This window comes from Myiozetetes cayanensis, unplaced genomic scaffold (genome assembly GCF_022539395.1).
Source record: "Myiozetetes cayanensis isolate MyiCay16 unplaced genomic scaffold, myiCay2020 scf1, whole genome shotgun sequence".
NCBI lineage: Eukaryota > Metazoa > Chordata > Aves > Passeriformes > Tyrannidae > Myiozetetes > Myiozetetes cayanensis.
In genome coordinates, this window is record NW_026086604.1 from 105066671 (window position 1) to 105086420 (window position 19750).

The 19750-nt window shown below is 35.9% G+C and overlaps 1 protein-coding gene across 3 annotated transcripts in view; it reads right to left on the bottom strand.

Annotated features, from left to right (window-relative positions):
* The window catches only part of BBS9 (Bardet-Biedl syndrome 9), a 284336-nt gene that overhangs the window by 172118 nt on the left and 92468 nt on the right, over window positions 1-19750 (bottom strand). The window lies entirely within an intron of this gene.

Consider the following 19750-nt stretch of genomic DNA (forward strand, 5'->3'; position numbering starts at 1 on the left):
ATACAGAATAACAACAATCCTGAACTTATATATTTTTCTTAACCACTGCACAATAAAATTCAAAAGCATATAATCACTAAGGAGTATATTTTTAATAGTTTAAACTAAGGATATAATAAAGGAAGAGAAATAAAATCTTAAATCTTTCCACAGAGTTGTATCAAGTATTATTGATTATACTGTACTCCTACATAACTTTCTAACAAAATTCCATTTGAGCCATTCCATTATTTTATCCATGACTAATGTCAGACCAATATCCTTACATTTATCTCAGTCTTCCTTTAATTCACTTGAATATCAACTTTACCCAGTTTTCTAGAACTGCCCTCCTCTGTTGCTTCTTATTGACCTTACTTGTACAGGGGATTGTTTGTCCAAACTTTTAACGTTCTTAAATATGAGCTAAACTATCACTGAGGATTTTAAAAGGTTTACAGTAATGTTTAATATTCTCCTTAGTGACTGTTGGAAACTATTACATCATTTGATTGGAACAAAACTTTTCTCTTTAGATCAATGACGAATATATATTCAACATTTCTGCTTCTTGAAGTTACCATGTCACATCACAGCTGACAAAAAAACCCCAATAAAGTAGCACTTCTAATGGCAAAAAGTATCTAATATGGATGTACCAGTCTCAGATAATTGAAACTTTTCAGGTTCTGAAAGATTTAAATGCAAAATAATATTCTAACATCCTTGTTTGCAGAATGGCTTCCTCATATTGACCCGTCTACATGCATTTCAAAACTGATCACAAGAAAGCTTGAGGAAAAATATGCTATTAACTAATTAACTTAAGTAGGCAGGGGATCAAGCAGGTTTCTTCCCCATTGTGCTACAGTGTTTCAACCCTATCTTCTGTTCTCAACTTGACCGATACTCCTACGAGACACACAAATACCTCTGCACTAAAGAAAATTCACACCTGCACTAAATGTATTCTTAGAGCCTTTCCTAACCTGTGTCACAAACGTAACAACTGAATTTCTATTTCCTTCCATTCCTTTATGCTTCAAAGACATCTGATGTCGCAAGTTCAGTAAGTATAATATCAGCTTATTAAGTTAACCCAATAAAGTAATTTACAACTCATTTTTTAGAGAGTTCAATTTGTATACACTGAAACTGTAAACATTATTAGCAGTGTGTCCTTAAATTTTGTATGATGAGAAAAATATCTCAGTATGTATACAGATTTTTTTTAGTATGTAAATGCATTGTGGAAAGTGTTTGAAAGCATCAGTGGCATTCATGACTACAAAACCGATGTGCTTGTCAATTTGTTACAAGATAATTATACTATCAAATAAGGTCTTAAGTCACTTTATTTTACAGTATTCAAATTTCTGATTAATCTATGAAAGCTTCAGGTAAACTGGAAGCACGGGGGCAGTTATGTTCCACGGTAATACAGCATTGCTGTATTAAAAGGTGTTCGCTTCCCAGTAAGGGTCAGATTTTGTTTATATTGCATGGCCCTCTAAGTCAGCTGGGACACTAGTCGTGCTCAGGATTTCTCACGCAAGTTAAGATTTGCAGGATTCAACCACTGAAGATTCCTGTGTTTTATTCTCCACAGCTAGGGAGACTAGAGGACAGAATATTTATAGAATAGGATATTTTGAGAGAGAGAGAATTTGTATGTTTCTTCCATATATGGAGAAGACACACATTCTATATATAGTATAGAAAGGATATTTTTAGGGACACATCTTCACTGCTGCAAACTATTCTCACAAGAAAGCAATTAGAATTTAATTTGAGTAATTGTCAGGCAGAACATGAGACTTCTGTGTCTGGTCTTGTTCCCATTAACTTTTTGGAGTCGGACAAATAAAGAGCTTTTCCCTATATCTCAGTACAACTACCTTTATTGATGTTTAAATAATTGATGATGTGAATATAGGTACCAATATACTTGTCAAAACAAACATATTCCACATATTACTCGATTAAGATCCCTATAATTGGCAGGCTAATACATTAAACCATGGTACCATATACTTTGTGGGTAGTAAGAAAAGTATATGTTCTCATTACATATTCACCACTTTATTTCCAATCTTACTCTGCCTGCTTCGCAGCCCATGAAATTATTTTAATGTGAAAATGTCCAGTTTTAAAACTAAATCAGACTGTCTAATCTTTTTATGTAATATCTTGTTTTCATTCCCATCATGTTTTTCATATCACTGCTAGAACATGGTAGCCTAAATTTTTTCTCATTCCAACACAATTTCTAATTGCTTTAGAATGCATTACTTGAATGGTCTTTAATTTGAGTAATTAATTTGGATAATTTTTGGATAATTTTGATTTGCAGTATTTTTTGAGTCTTAACTCACTCTTCTGTTAATAAAAGGTATGCTTTGATTTTGCTTAAGATCATTTAATTATCATATAGTATAGCACCAAGACCTACAGGCAGTTTTATGACTTCATTACCCTAAGTGGTATCAGCTTCTTATCAAAAATTCTGCATGCAAACTTAATTAAAACATGATGGGAAACAAAGAATGAGTTAATTTAAAATGCAAATATAAAACATATCCTATGTATAAAGCACAGACTGTACATCACTATAGGCTCTATACCATAGTACAGTTCCTCATTAGGTTATTTAAGTGTCCAGCAAAGAACTGTTTTGCAAACAGGTCAGAATTTGTACAAGTCCTTGAAAGAAGTTGTGATCACAAAGGGCAACTTTAAAAGCAATGGTCCTCCACTCCCACGAAGTTAATGTGAATGGCAAACATGTTCCTCACAGCATAAGGTGACCTTTATTGTTTTTCTAATTGGGTTTCTGTGTCTTCTTCAAGCCAGAGGAAATTCTGTCTCAAACTGACAGACTTTTTACAGCCACCTGGTTCTGATGAAGAGGAATACATCCACGTGAGAAACGTCAGTGAACTTCAAATGGTATATTGTGCACCTCTGAAGTCAAAAGTACATGCAAATAAAGCCCTGAAATGTTTCAAGAAAGCAATTTCTACTGGTGCATATTAAAATGCAAATTGCAGGAGATTAGCCTAATAACTCACAAATGCTGACCTTAAAATAATCTGCTTCTAATACCTCCTTAATTTAAAACCAAATATTTTAATAAGCAGGTTCTTTATCAACTGCTTTCCCCCTACTTTTTTTCCCCTCTTAAGAGCTATAGTATTTTTCTACAGTGTTGATTTGATGATGTTTTCCCATCAATGGAAATTAAGCAATGATTCTGCCAAAGAAACAGAAAACTTTTTGATTGAATTATTTTCTTTACACATTCAGCTGACTTCAAGCTTTCAGAACAAGACTTTCTACCTTCTTTTTAACCATTATCTTAACTAAAGAATTTGATATAGTAGAAATTTTACCAGCTCTTCGTATCTCATGTGGAGAAGAATAATGTCACTGGGCACATTTTCCTCTTTGTCCTAGTTAGCACAATTAAGACCTTTTAAATGAGTATTTTAACAAATATATTCTTGATTCCACACCTTTATCTCAACTTGTCAACAAGCTCTGCTCCCCATGGAAACAAACAATACAAGACTAACTTGACATCTTTAACAAAGGCTCTGTCCTTCAAAGACACTGGGTTGAAGAAGTAATTTAATTAAGATGGGAAAAGAAGCTGCCAATCAAATTTTAAAACACCATTCATTAGATGGGTTAATAGGTAAAAAGAGTGCCACAATTTCTGGAATCCAATCTCTTTCACTGCTGCAAGCAATACCTCATTGAACACAAATTGCTAAAAGGATTGACATAATATATTTTGGGGGAGGGAAGGGTTAGAAATGTTCACATATTTCAGGGAATCACTCTGCCATAATCTTGCAAAGTAAGACTGGTGTATACCCCTTGGGCAAACACCTGTTTACGAATTGGGACGTATCATTAAACGTGACTTCACCTTCTTTTATGCTCCATGCCAAATTCAGTACAACTCACTTGGGTTATGCCAGACCAGCATTCCATTCCCATGTTCTGGACAATTAATTGCAACCTTCAGTTTGACCACTTATCTAAGGTGTTTAAAACAGTGCCTGAAAACAGGGAAAGAAACAGAAACTGCTTTCAGATTTTCCGCCTCAAGAAATGGTGCCACTAGCTTAGTTGAAACAAATACACCCTCAAAAACTACAAATGAATGAGGCAAATCATTAACCCACAAATTGTACAGCACTTCTCATTTATTCATTGATGATGTCATAAAATTTATAGAGTAACCTTCTTAAATACCAAAATATAAACAAACATGTCAGAACACAGTGGAGAAAACATTCTGCTCTGAAAATTACTCAAAGGACTAAAAAAAGCTTTTTGTCATCAGTGGCATTCTGGCCAAATTCAAGTATGTAGGTTTTGCTGAAAATTAACCAACTCTAACAAATAATAAAAAAGTAAAATGATGACATATCTATTCCTTTGAACAACATCAGTAAGAGTCACATGCAAAATCAGAAACATAATTCAATAATATATAAGCTAGCTAAGTACCACAAATTGATATTCAAATGCACCAAATCTCTTCCAATAATTTTGGAGAATATGAATACTCTAAACACCCTAAAGTTCATTGTTATTTCAGGTACCTAAATAAGGCCTAGGAACCTACAGTAAATTATGTAAAATTTGAAAGTGTAAAGACTGGTACTTTTCATGTACAAAACATTCACCCATTTGCCATTTATTACTGTACATTCTCATTATTTTTATTATTGCCATCAGTCATGTCTTCTTTTGACTGTGCTGTAGAACTGTAGATAACCATGGTTAGAAATAACACAAGAAAGACTGATGGAACATTATAAATACACACTGTTTTTTAGTTGTAGTGGACCACATCCTGGTTACTAGGCAGATGTTTGCTTTCTGCAAACATTCAGTAAATGCATACCATCTAAGCCAAAATGGGGGTCACTTCCTACATTGCTTCCTCAAGTATCAAAGATTTCAAAGCAGCGAAGCCAGCTCTGTGCCTGCAAGATTCCCTACTAGTCTGCCCAACCGGTCTCTACCATCTCAGTGGGCACAGCAGGCTCTGCTTTGCACCCGCTGCACTGCCCCATACAATGCTCCATAGCACACGAAGCCTGCAAGTAGTCACAGATGCCAAGATCTCAACGAGCTATAGCGGATATCTGGGACATGCTGGCATGTTGTCCTGTCCCCACATGCTATTTCTGAGGGAGTGCTGGAGTCTCTCTTTAAAAGCAGTACAGTCACAGGGTCTATAACATATCCCAATACTCCATCCCAAGAACAGCTGTCCTTGAGTGATTCTGAGTGAAATCAAATTCACTTTGAAGTCCATAACAGCTAAACAGGAGGTAGAAAATTCCCAAAATTTCCCAAACAGGCTAGACACTTCCTTTTTCTGATGCTGAATATTAAGAGGCAAGATATAAATGTGCTAGCTAATGCTTTCCTGAAGTTTTATGCCAGGCAGGTCTAATGATTGCACTCTCAGTGTTTTTAACTATGAAGACATCGTACTGATTTTATAGTTTATGCCCAATATTTACATTCAGGTTTTTTATTTACTAATGAAAATATAAATTTAAAAAGCCACACATTTTAAATCTGAGAAAACTATTGCCAGGCACTTGATAAAATAAATCATCAAAATAATTAAGATTAATTCATATTACAGTGTGTTCTGAATAGTATTTACATGACAATTCCTGTGTGCTTCAAATACAGTACATATAATAGTCAAATTAGGAAAATATTTGCCTTATATATTAAGCCTGCAATGAAAAAAGTATTGAGATCTAAGACAAATAATCCCCATTCTTCACAACCCCTTCTCACCTTAGACAAAGTAGAAAATTTACCCTCGCAAATAAAATAAGGGTGACTATGACTGCTTGGTCCTACTGCCTCCATAGCCTTTTTGAAAAGGTAAGGAGAATAAATATATTTATGAAAACTATATCAAAATACTACAATACTGCTTATTATTTCAGAGCCATCTTATTTCATAAGAATGGCCAAGTACCAGTTTACCTGGAAAACTGACTTAATCAATCCATCAGAGTTACACAGGCAGCTGAGATTATCCCATCGCTCTAGAAACCTTGACATCCAAGTTCAGTTGCCGCTGCAGCTTTGTCAAAGTCAGATAACTTCAACTCTTATGACTTAAAATGAGTAAGTTTGAAAAGATACGATGTCTGACTGAATCAAATTAACATCCTGACACTCATTTATTTGAAGGCTGATCCACCTATTTAAGTCTACCACTACCTTCTTTTAAAATTCAGTACTATAGGAAGGATTGAGTACTATAGCAGCAACTTCTTTGTAAAACCTGTTTAACAGCTAAATCCCATGAATTTAAATCCACCACTGAGCATGTGAACAATGTTGTTTCTCTCCTGCAGCTCTGACCTGAATATTAGGGAAAACATCTCACCTTGTTTGCTGTTCACTTGAAACAAGGGGGAAATCACTTATACTTAATTTTTGTTGGTAGTTCTAATCTTCAAATGATACCTGTACTTTCAGAAGCTAGGGGAAGTAGTGAACCTTGAGGAATGTACCACTTGTGGAATTAAATTGTAGTAGTAAATGACTTTTGAAAGTATTCTCAGAGATCATCAGTAAACTGTGTAAATGTAGAGGATCCAGTAGGAAAATAAAAGGGTCTGTAGGGAATACAACATTTCCCATTTTCATTAGTCACATCTAGCATGGAATAAAAAAATATACCCAGACAACAACACACAATACCTCCTTATGAGGGCATACCAAATAACAGTATTAAATTTTAAACAATTCTGAAAAATTGAAGGTTGAAAGAGTTCACTATGCAAAAGAAAAAAAAAAAAAAAGTATTGCATTTAGGCAGAAATAATCAACTGTATAATACAGGGAAGGGTATGTCTAGGGTTATGTAGCAGATCTGCAGAGAAGGATTTCAGCATTACACCAAATCAAAACCTGAAACCAATTCAAAGGTTGCAAAAACCAATTCTGCTGTTGCAAAGTAAAACCCACAAACAGAAGAGTGCAATGTATAAACAGTGATTTTGTATATATATATATATACACATATAAAATAAACATTTTATAAAAATTGAAAGCATTCTTCCATTTTGCTGGAAATGCATGAAAGAACAGAAGAAATTCTTTACTGCGAGTGGTAAGGCATTGGAACACGCTGCCAAGAGAAGCTGTGAACTTCCCATCCCTAGCAGTCTTCAAGGTCAGGTTGGATGGGGCATTGAACAACCTGGTCTAGTGGAAAGTGTCCCTCCCCATAGCAGAGGCATTGAAATTAGATGGTCTTTAAGGTCCCTTCCAACCCAAACCATTCTATGATTCTACAAAAAGACTAAATATTAAAATGAAATACTCTGTTGACTAACATTCATCATTTCCATGTCACTTCATATGTAGTATTTCCCTCTAGATTTTTTTTTCTGACATCTAAGGCTAATTTGTTGTGCTGTTCATTAAGCAAAAGTTACTTACAAAAAGGTGGAACACATTTTTGCATTTTAGATTAATGAGCTGGGAGAGACACAACTAAATCTTTTACTCGTACAGATTAACTGCAGTGCATTACAGTAGCCAGGAGATATAACCATTTTTCTCTATGTTCCCAAGGATTACACTAGGTATTCCTGAAATTCCTGGACATTGCTCAGAAATAGTTTAAAACAAAACATTTTATCTTAGTCTTTGCTAGAAACTAGCACTAATGCCCTAACCGCATTTTTTTTTCAAAAAACACAGAAAATCAAAAAAGCCAACAATAACTTTTTCCACGAAATCCAAGTCTTCTTTAAAAGTAATTTCACGCATCATCTCATCATCTATAAGCTTGAGTATCTAACTATACAAGATCTGTACATCTGAACATAAGAATTTTGTAAGTAACTAACTACATTATAGATTTGAAAGATAGCACTAATACCTTGGAATAACGCAAAAGAAATAAGAGGTCACGTTCTCCAGCATGGCTGAACTTGGTGCAATTGGTGCATTACACTGCTTTTCAGCAGAAGGGAACCAAACCACTTATATTTTGTTAAATGTAGCCACAGGAACCCTGCAGCTAGTCCCAATTTATCTACTCTCAGGGGCACTCAAGCATGGCCCTACACAGGTGTCTCAGGAGTAACTGGTATTTCTCTATCCTCTAGAAGGATCTAACAAAACCAAATCTAAGAAGGTAAGTACAGATGGCACAGGATTCTCCAGCCACGACATGGACAGGTCAGTCAGGTGCAATTCAGCTCTAGCCCAGAAATGTTACTGAGGTGCTTTTAGCACTGTGTTTACCCCGTGAGCTTGGGCACAGCATTTCACACCACGAGTTCAGAATTGCAGCACAAGCAGAATTAACTCATATAAATGCAATAATAAGTAATACATGCCTGTAACAAATGTGTAGACAAACCCTACCAAAAGCAGAACCCTCACAGCTTCTTCATCTTTGATATTGAAACAGTATTGTCACAGAGCCAAGGATCTTACCAAATACATAAAATGTTGAAATGTAGTATATATATGATTGCAATTTTAATTTTAGCTCACATTTCATCATTATCACTAAAGGAAGAAAGTGGCTGAGTATTGAAAAACAAGTGCTTCAACTCGTGGCTCAACTCGCTGTCATCAGTTCCTCATGCGATAACTAACTAGAATAAAATCTCACGCCTCAGTCTCAAGTGACAGATCAAACTATAATGTAAAGTATCCAAAGAAGACCTCTGTTCCACCCCATTTCTGTCAAATTATATAATATATTAGGTCTAAACAAAAGAAAGTGGAATACTTGGATGATGTACAGCCATGGCTCAATCCAGCCATGGAGACAAGGCTGTCCCAACTGTTTTATTATGGACACTTCACATGTAAAACACATTCCCACTTAAAACACTTGAAACATTCTAGAAACCAAACAGAATTTACGCTGCTAGAGGCATTCTACAACTATCTTTATAAACCCTGTGTTCTATATACATATGAGTATATGCACACAAATACGTATTTGCACACACTATATATAACATAACATACTATACACTATATAAATATACATCCACACATCAGCTATATAAAATTATCATGAAGAATCCATGCACTTCTCAAAAAATTATTGTGAAATTAGGTCACAAATGAATACTATTTTCCTGGGGTTTTTTTCCTTCTTATTATACTGTTTAACAGGGCATACCGCCCACACTAAAGAGAACTGGCCCTTCTCAACAAGGACCAAAGTAGTGTCATAACACAGATTTTTCAGAAGTGAACTGTAGCATACTGCAACTAATATGCATAGAGTACACACTCTCAGGACTAGTATTCTGCTTCCAGAACAAGGGAGGCCCACTTATGCAGCTGACCTCCCATCCTGAGAGGTATTAGGACTCCTCCTCAAACTACCGAGTTTCAATCCTGGCATAACTCCAGTACTGCACTCGTTTCATAAACGTGCTTTCAGAGCCAAGACATCTGCGTACTTTAGTGACATACAAGTTATAAAAGGAGTGTTTATATCCAACTTCAGCATAATGTGAAAGTTTAGCAGCCACAAGACAGCTTTATACAGTGACTGGACGTTACTTAAAGGCTTCATTGTACTTCCAGTGACAGTACTCAGCAAAATAACTAGAACTCTATAAATTAATTACACTTTCTTCTAATAATTACTAAACTCCCCTGGGTTTATAAATAAGGTGGCCCAAGCACAGGGAAACATGGCAGGAAGCCCAAAGACTGATTTAAAATTTATCCCTACTGACCAGTACTTCCCATTATCATCGTTCACTGCAGGAAACACGAAAGTAAGCTTCAAATCATACAATATGCAGCACTGCAGCTGCTGAGCTGCACAGCTTTCAGAGTGTGCTTTGTCCCAAGAGCCAGTTCTCTGATGGGGTAACACGAAGGGACCAAACTGCTTTCATGCCCAATCCTATTCCTGACATGGCGTTTAAAGCCTTCACTCCTGTCCCCTCATAGTTACTCTTCCTTTGAGCATCATTCACTCCAGTAAACTCAATTTATATTCAAATGCTTTATCAATGGTTTGAAAGGAATGAAAAAACCCAGTCTTTTCAAATATCTGTCTGGCTTTTTCAGACAATAATGGTACATACCACTTGCCTACAAGAATTACTTATTTGTCTTCCAAAAAAAAGCTGGACACACAGAAAACAACTTATAAAATGCATTATTACAGTGTTTATAAAAAGCCACTGCTATGAGCTTAGAGTGCAAATATGTTTTATCATCATTCCTCATCATCTGAATCTAGATGGAAAAGCCACAACTGCTAACAGTGATACCTAGATAGATACCATATTGGAAAAGGAATGCATGAGTAAGGATGAGAGAAAACATCTGAAAAAAGCACCATTTGTACCTAACCTTCCATGGAAGATGTTCCAGCAGTTCCATAAAGACTGTGCTAACTCTGTTTGTTGCTTTCAGCTATAATGCTCCTGCTCTCATTTGCTAAAAATTTCCATTTTAGATTCTTAAATACATAGTTTATTTAAATCTATTGTGAAATGTGTGGGATTGCACCCTTAAATAAGCAAAGAATAGAGTGGTCACAGGACCTTAGTAATTCGACAGAATAATCTACATAATCTACACAATCTTTGCTGATCATAAGTTATTATATATTTTAGCATTATCAATCATACCTGCCTACTTTTGCCTTTCCTTTAAACCTTCTAAGGAAAGAGTGGGACTTTAAGTCATTTTCAGTAATAAGAAGAAAAGGAGAAGGATGCAGTACCAGTTTGGAAAGCTTTACAGATGCTTTATTTCCTCAGAATAGCTAGAAAGCACATTCCTCTTCTCCCTTTCACCTTGCAGATTCCCACTGCTGCTTGCATCTTCCCATGACTTGCTATACACATACCCCACATTCCCTGTCTGGTGGCTTTCACGCTCCTCCGCACAAATTTCCTTTCACTGCACACATTCCCTTCAACTCTACAATTAATATATGTCCAATACACCACTTTCTATCTCCATAACCATTTACATTCACGGAAAAATACCCGAAGGGATAAAGCAGGCCTGATATAAACATTTAACACAAATTGGGATTTCATAACTTTTAATCAAGTACTTGATAAAAGTTAAGATTTTCATCATAATTCTTATGGAAGTTTGTCAGCAAGCATCAAATAAATAGGGGTTTCAAGATGGTTTACAAATTGATATAAATTTGGCAGGTCTCCATTGTTTTTCACCTCGCTTCACTGATTGCCAGGCAAGATGGTAAACTGCCTTTTTCCACAAACAATGAAACAAAATCCCCATCTCAAATGTGTAATTCTGCTCCATCTTAATGGCTCCTTGAAATGTTTTATGGCCTTTCTAGATATGCCCAGTGCTAAGGCAAGTGTAAATAAATTCAGAAGTCTTTGAGAATACAATATTTAAATACGGTATACAAAGCTTCTTCTGTGGAGCTGGGGTCAATACTCAATACATTACATTTTCTGAGACAGCTCTACTGCCTCCTTTTCATAAAGCCTTACTTGTAGAGTGGGGAAAAATGCCTTTTCCTATGAAAGAGCTCATCTGCTAGCACTGCAATGAATAGGACATTTTTAACTACAAGATGAATGTAGTGTGAAATGAACACAGGTATCTATGATCCTCCCTAACAGCTCTAACAGCAGTTGTGTTATGAATATTTAAATAAACATCTGGATTCCCTTTAGAATTTAGCTGTGAAGGGAACGCTATACTGAGAATAGTGAATTGAGAACAAGGATTCAGACATTCTTCTGATGCAAAAATTATTTGTTACGTGGTTCGTGTATCTGTAATGAATATAAAAACATATCTAAATAACAGCTGGAAAAAAATAATTAACCAAAATAGCAAATTTTAACATTTTCATTTTGCAGAATATTTGGCAATTTAAAATCTCGATGCAAAGCATTAAAACTTTCCAGTAGAATTTAGAAAGCTATTCAATTTTCAAGCCATTTAATTTTGTGGGGTTTGAGTTTTGAAATGGTCATGCTACCCATATGCACAATACAAAATCATTTAAAATCAAAAAACATGAAGAGTGGTAAATCATAATTCAAGTGAGACTTTAATTTAGCTTCATTTCAAAATACTACCTTTACAATTTCCTCCTTTAGTCTTAGGAAATACAAATCACTTTAAATTTCTAAGTGAACCAGAAATATTTACATATGCTCCATACAGAAAAAATTTGAATAGAACATTCTGACAACTACAAATAATTCTGAAATTTTAGTGATTTGGCATATTCAGATTAAAGAATACTCTGTCAGAAAAGCTAAAGAGCTCCAGAGAAGAGACATAATGATCTCCAGAGTAATGAATAATGGCCAGTCTTCGCGAGCGAAGATCCGGGGAAGGTCTTTACACCTTCCAGCCTGCGCATTGGATTTTTTAGGTGAGACACAGTGTGCGCGGAACTGAGCCCACCCTTTAATCCTAAGGTTCATCTACCGGGGCCAAGCGAGCTTGGACGGTGGCAGCGAGGTCCTTAGGACGTAGGTGGGTTGCCTTTAAGGGCTAACGAGCCCCACCTGCCCGGGAGTGGCCCTGACCGGGAATCGCACCCGGGTCTCGGCGGTGACAGCGCCGCGCCTTTACCACTAGACCACCAGGGGCTCCAGAGTAATGAATAATGTAGTATATATAGGGAAAGCGTAAAAAAACTCAAAAGATGAGGTAAATGTGGCAGAAAAAAAAAAAGAAAGTAGAAAAAAATGAGAGTAAGAAAGAGGAAAGAGATATATCTGCAGTAGATGCCAGAAAGAAGTGGCTCCTGGACATCTAGATTTGTAGGTGTTAAAAGACACTGAAAAAAAATAAAATCGTAGAAGAAAATACCATGAAAGTAGTAACCTTACTTCCAATTTAGGCTCAAAATATTTTGAAAACTATTCTTTTCAGATGACAATTTGTGCTATGAAATCACCACCCTAAATATGCTTTCAATATTGCAATAATGCAATAACCTTGAGGTGGAACAAAACATCCAATACGGTAGCAGCAATGGCTTTAATTGTGGAGTACAGTTTCTCCTATTATTTCATCCGTAAGGCTCTATATGATCTGTTTATATCTGTCCAGTCTCAGTATACTTCAGTATAACTTTCGCTCCAAGAAAAAAAAACAAACACATGAACATAAACCATAACAGGCCCTCGGCAAAGCTCAAGTGCTCCCAAATATCTGTGTGGTCCACCTTAGTTCAATTCTACTAGCAGTGCTCTACCGCTTCCTCATCATTTACTAACAGTCCTCACAAAGAGTTTTTTTGCACCTCTGCCACACTGGAAAACTGATGTTTGTGTTTAATTAACATTGCTGTTCATCAGTCTTCCTACTGCTGTTTACTACTACCATCCCACAAGCCTGTAATGTAAAATTTGTGAAGATACAGAAAATTCCATTTTCTTATGATTCCAAGTTTATGCCTTCACTACTAAAAATCAAACATTGCTTTAAATGGATGATAAAACAGGAGTCACATGTGGATCTTAAGCTACATTTGAAGGAATACTCAACACTGCTAGGAGAAAGCATACCATGAGCAAAATGATCTAACACTGTATGTCAAGTTTTTTACATTTAAAAGATGTATTTTGCAGATTAATCTGCTAATCTGTTATTTTTCCTAATGTTATACACAGCTGTAAGCCTCCAGCTCTAGTACCTTTGACCAGAAAAGCGTAAGGACCAAAATTCAAGAAGCCAGCCTGGTAGATATAGGATTCTTCAACCACATTAAAATACACAGCAAAATTTTGATGCCAAAACAATATTCATTCCTGTTGTTGGGTTTTTTCCACCTTTTTTTAATTACTAGAAAGATCATTGTTTTTTTGTTTCAAGAGGAATTGTAAAATCAACTATCTAGACTAACCTCTCGAAGGATTATTAACTCCAACAAATTGAACAAAACATTAAAAATGCACTTAAAAATAATATTTCAAAGATTAATATAGAGCACAGTTCACAAAAATAATGTTTTCATAAGAAAAAATTGCCGACATCCACCAACATTAAATACTTGAAAAACTGAACAGAGAAAGAAAGGTAGACGGAAAAAGAATTTCCTAAAATGACAGAAATTCTTTATTTTACTCAGTATGATTAAAGAAATATTGAGACTCAATGTCCTCTTATTACACTATCACTTGCAAATAGCACTTACCACTTAAGTTGTACTTTTAGTGCATGCCTACTTGTACCATTTACACATTAAAATGTAGCAACTTAAGACTGTAAAAGCTGTCATACATAAGCTGAAAAAACATCCATATCTCACAGTATATTCACTGGATTACGTTGCCCACAATGCAACTCATTACATGCAATATATAAATCCTAAACATCTAAGTGATAGAGACTGCCTGCTGGACCTAATTATTTATTTTCAGCTGCTGTGTTATGTTATCAGTTGGAAGTAAGCAAGGAAAATCTGTCCCTAAGTATATTAAACTTAAAAGAAAAGAAAAACTGTTTACACAACAAACACAAAATTATATGCTAGCTGCTAAATTCCCTTGCTGTTATTTGGTATCTGCTAAAAGCATACTGGTAAGGTTTGTATGCAATCAGTTTGTGTTACTAATAAAATTTACCTTCCTCAAACTAGGAATAATTAATATGTATCACCTACTATATTTCTAAGTAATTTATATCTATTATTTCTAAGTAATTTATATAATAATGTTGTTGTATATATTAACATAAAAGATTACTTTAAAAACTAAATGCTAATTTTCATTGAGTTGAGCAGCACCTAAAAAAAATCTCATTTGTTGGACTTCATTTAAATTTTACATCTGTATCGATCCTGACTGAAGATCCTGGCACACAAGGAGTCTGTGAGCCACACATTTCATTTGCAGAGGCCAGTGCTCTGCTCCCTGCCCAGAGTGGTCTTCAGAGTTGTGGGGCACAAATCCCACAGGACAAATGCAACCAAGTCACTGTGCAGAGCGGTCTATTGGCAGCTCCACCTCTATCTACACCAGCAATCATACCACTTGCATGGCTTGTCTTTACCTGAAAGTGCAGCAAAGTTTACAAAGAACATTGTTCCTTTTTTTTTTTTTTTTTTTTTACGAATGACAGAGTAGTTTCCTTGTTTTCCTAGAAAATCCTTTAATAGCTGGAATGGCCAAAAGTGAGAATCTCTTCCAAAGCTGGTGTCTGACCAGCACAGTGCACGTGTTGGAGGTAGTGTTGGGGTTCCCAGCATTTGAAGAGATGCTTCTTAAAATGTTAGCTCCAACAAACAGCTTGGGGAATGATGCCTTACAGAGTCTGAGAGCCTTTTTTACTGGGATCATAACTGACCAGTAGCTTCTGGTGCAAAACAATATCTCATGGCTATATTGTCTGTACATCCCTACTGCTGGCTTAGTACACCGCAGCCAGGAAGACCAAGGTAGCTTGGAGCTCTACAGGAGCTCCTGCTACCCACTAAAGACTCAGAAAGCCAAACCCAGGAAAGCAGCTAATTGATGTTGCGCATCTTTACACAGGACCCTTTACAGAGAGGTTAAAGCACTACCCTAGGAAGTCTGGTTCCAACCCTCCTTGATTCCTAATAAGCTTTCTAATCATCAGGATGAAAAGACTCTGGAATGGCACCCACCAAAGTTGGACTCAAATGAAGCAGGGAATGCAAAATTTATAATGCCAGAAAATAAATTATACAAACTGCAAGCCAGTGAGAAGAAATATCTTATAATCCACTGAGCTTTTTGGCTATGGTATGTCCTCCTCTGGCCAGACTAAATTCTTTCCCCATAACTGTCCTATTCACTGGAATGCATTCAGATGTAACTACTATTATGAAGGTCAAATACCACATAAGGTATTGTAAAAATCTTTTTTCCTCATATGCTAGATAATATCAGGTATAGGGGGCAGGAAATACACTGGGGAAGAGCTTTCACTGATTATTGAACGATTTAGGTGAAGCCTCTTCCCTGTTTTTTATATGCAAATAGATTAATCCTATTTTGATTAATTCTTTAAAAATTAACTGTTATAATTTTCTGACATCATATATAAGCCTGCTGCAATTAATGAACAATTATTTTAAGCACTCAGTCTACTCAAGCCTGTTTCTGAAAACCTGACTATACATGAGGCAATCATTCAAAGTCTATTCTGTAAAAACAATGGTAAAATCAAAGCAAACCTGAATATTTAAGCCTTTACTGAAAATAGTAACTTACCCAGATTTTCTATATTACATCTACTCAGCATCTCACAGACACAATTTTACTATAATGAAGACATGACAACACCACTGTAAATAACTGAGTTTTCTCTACCTCATTTTTATTTAAGCTCTAATTATTATTATATTAAGGTCAGTGTTTTATTGACATAAGTTCCAGCACACACATTTCCTTCTCAGAGAAATAGAAAAAAACTGTGTGTATATGAGACAAGTATCTTTCAGAACATATAGAGCCTGTTGAAGAATGTTGGCCTAGTTATTCTCCAAAAGTCTAAGCAAGTCTTTTCCCCAACTCCAATAAAGACCATAGTACAACCATACCTCTTGGAATAAGCACATACTTTAAACCAAATATACCCAGCTTCCCCCATCATCATTCTTTAAAAGAGAAATTTTTATTTCCCATTCCTTTGGTATACTCTTCCTTGACTATTGAATCTATTCCTTTTGTCCCTCAAGCTGTCTGTCTTATTTATCCCTTAAAATCTAGAGACTCTTTGCCACCCTCATCTCATTTTTCCAGAACTGTGGGAGTCAGTCTGGTTGATCTGTGAGCTTCCAATTTCCCCAAGAGAACTCACAACCTTGTTCAAGCTCTCCCTGTCTCCAAAGATTTTTCACAGATGCCAACCATTTCTCCTTCATGACATATCTACCTTGAAGTATGGGATGTTTTTTTTAAGTATTCATACCAAGAAGAGACTGTTTCATTGTTTACACAGCTGTTTTAAAAAAATGAAAACATTTGAAAGAAAAATTCTTCAAGTTTTTAATTTTATTTCATTGTAATTCCACATTCTATGTATTAAGGAACTACAATATTTTTTAAATTAATCTTCATTCATCTGTCTAAAGCTTCCAATTTTTTATGACCTAGATTCTCAGAAAAATGAATGAAGAAGTCCATTTCTTTCAGAGCAAAAGATACAAACCTTAAGTATTCACCTGAGAACACCAGGCCCAAATCAATCAGTGAACAAACAGATTATCGGTGAATCTGATGAACGATTCAGGTTGGGCCTCTTGCACACGGAAAAAAGTTCCTGTACTAAATTATAAAGAAGTAAATCCTAGATTCAAATGAGAAAGTTCTTTTTTTGTACTAGCATTAGGCAGACTTTCACTAATCTTAACCATGCTGAGCAGTTGGATTTAGCACATATTTAAATCAGCTCTATACACAACAATTTGCATTATCAAAATTGTACCCATAGGATCACGCTTGTGGACCAAAATGCCAGACTACATTATCTGAAGGCTGGTTTTAATTCTGTTCTTGTTATTTTTGTAATGTGATGGTTTTAGTTAGTTGACTGTTCTAAAGACATTAGCTATAAGGCAAACAAAGATATAATGCACGAACCAAAAATAAACCAGTTCTGCTATACTTTCTGCTTTTCACAATTTGGTTTTATAGGCCTACAGTACACTTACAATTCTCATTTCATTGGAGGGAGGAAGGGGAACAAAGACTGAGTAGTATCAGTAAGGTGCTGCAGTTCGCTCCGTCTTGTCACTAAACATGAAACGGGATCTGAATTGCTGCAGAAGTCACTGAACAGAGACTTCACACAAGATTACCACTACAGAATTCAGCATAATGTTGGCATTGCTAATGGGATGAAACTAGAACAGTATGAATAATACATTACTCGTACCAATCAATGTTATACTGTAATGGACTGATGGAAAATAAATACTCTTCATGAACACCAAGGAAGAACTTCCAAACACAAATATTTTATGTTTATTCATTTATTATCTTTACTAGATGAAAAGACTCAACTGTGACAAAAGCGTAAAGGCAGCATAAATGTTGCTTTATCTTTACCAAATATTTATTATTGCTTTGAAGCATGACTAGCTTCTGTATTTGCTGGGTTTTCTTCCACTTCCCCTGCTTTCCCTCCTAATTAGGACACAAAAATATAAATGCCTAATCCTGCTTTAAATAACTTCTAGGCCTCTACAAATGATTTGGATTTAAAGACAAAGTGGTATGTGTAAAGATACTTTGTCTTATTCTGTCTTGAAGTTCCAGATTCTCTTCCTCTCTTCAGTGTGTCACCTTATCCATCTTTTCTTCCAAGTACAACCTCTATCACATTCCTTCAGCCCTCAGTCTTCCTAAACACTTCTTACCCAAAAGCAACAACTATTCATACATATGTACCTCCTTTGAGCTAAGATCGATCTTTTTTCGTCTCACTAGCACTGATAACTGCACCCACCTCTATTGTAGGCTTCAAGAACCTATCCAAGGCTTAGGTCTCCTTCCCTACTGCTCCACAACTTCCATGAAGAGCCAGACTTTGTGCAGATCATAAATACCCCCTACTAGTTGCAGTGCCTGGAAAAGTGAAAATTAAGGCTGCCAAGGGTCTGGTATCATGATAACAAAGGCATCTCTGTATTCCAGGGTCTTGAAACTCTCCTCTTTCTCTGCATGTGGCTCACGTGCTACAGTCAGACCAGGGTCATATAGTCTGTATCATCACTGAATCAAAAAAAACCAGGCACATCATATCCTTTTGAAGTTATTACTCCACTTCTCTTTTCCCCATCTCAAAAAAGACCCCAAATAGTGAGCACTGCTCTTTGTAGACACTGCCTTATAACATTCCTCCCACTTGCTGATTTTCTGGAACTACTACTTAGACAAAGTGGCTCTCAAAGACTAATGACTTCTTCATATATTAATATCAGAATCAACCTACTGACTCTCACTCATTATAATTATCAAGGCATAATAATTATCCCAAAATCTCCTCAATACCAAAACTTTCATGACTACCTTCAAGTTCATTATTTATTATTATTATCATTGTCACCATTACATCTTTGCAATGATAACTCTATCTCAATCACCTGTAAACCCTGATACTTTTTCAAATTGTGATTTCAGATCTACCAGTGGTCTTCCCAGTAGAATTCATGAAGCAACCAGCATCTAAAAATACAAATAAAAACTACCTACACAGAAAGCCCACTCAGTTGGCAGGTATACAGCTGAGCTGAGCCCGCCAGAAGGCAAAGTCAGAGGCCAGCTCCTGACTGCTGTCAGTGCCAATTTAAAATATTCATTTTTACAGCATTAAGGCAATGCTTCTGTATAACAATGAGATGCTGTTTGTCTGCATTTTAAGCATTTTATTTTATCTTTCCTTGCTTCCCACTTCCAAACAGTGTGGGAAAATAAAAAATAAGAAAAAAAAAATCCATCAGTGTGAAGATACCCATTATGTTACCAAAGGAAAGAGAAACACTGTATTAGTCTGTACAACATCTGAGGCAATGATTGGTAATTCAAATTTGGACTGCCTGCAGAAAAGGGTGCCAACTAGAGCGTGGCCACACTGTGCTACCACAAAAGAAATGTGAAGAGTAAAAGAATACTGCAGAGCAGGCCTAAAATTAGTCATTGCCACATGTCCCACACCATTTGCAGAAAATTTTATACTTTTCTTCATGGCCCTTATGGCCTGTATTTGTTGACTACTTTTTCTTTAG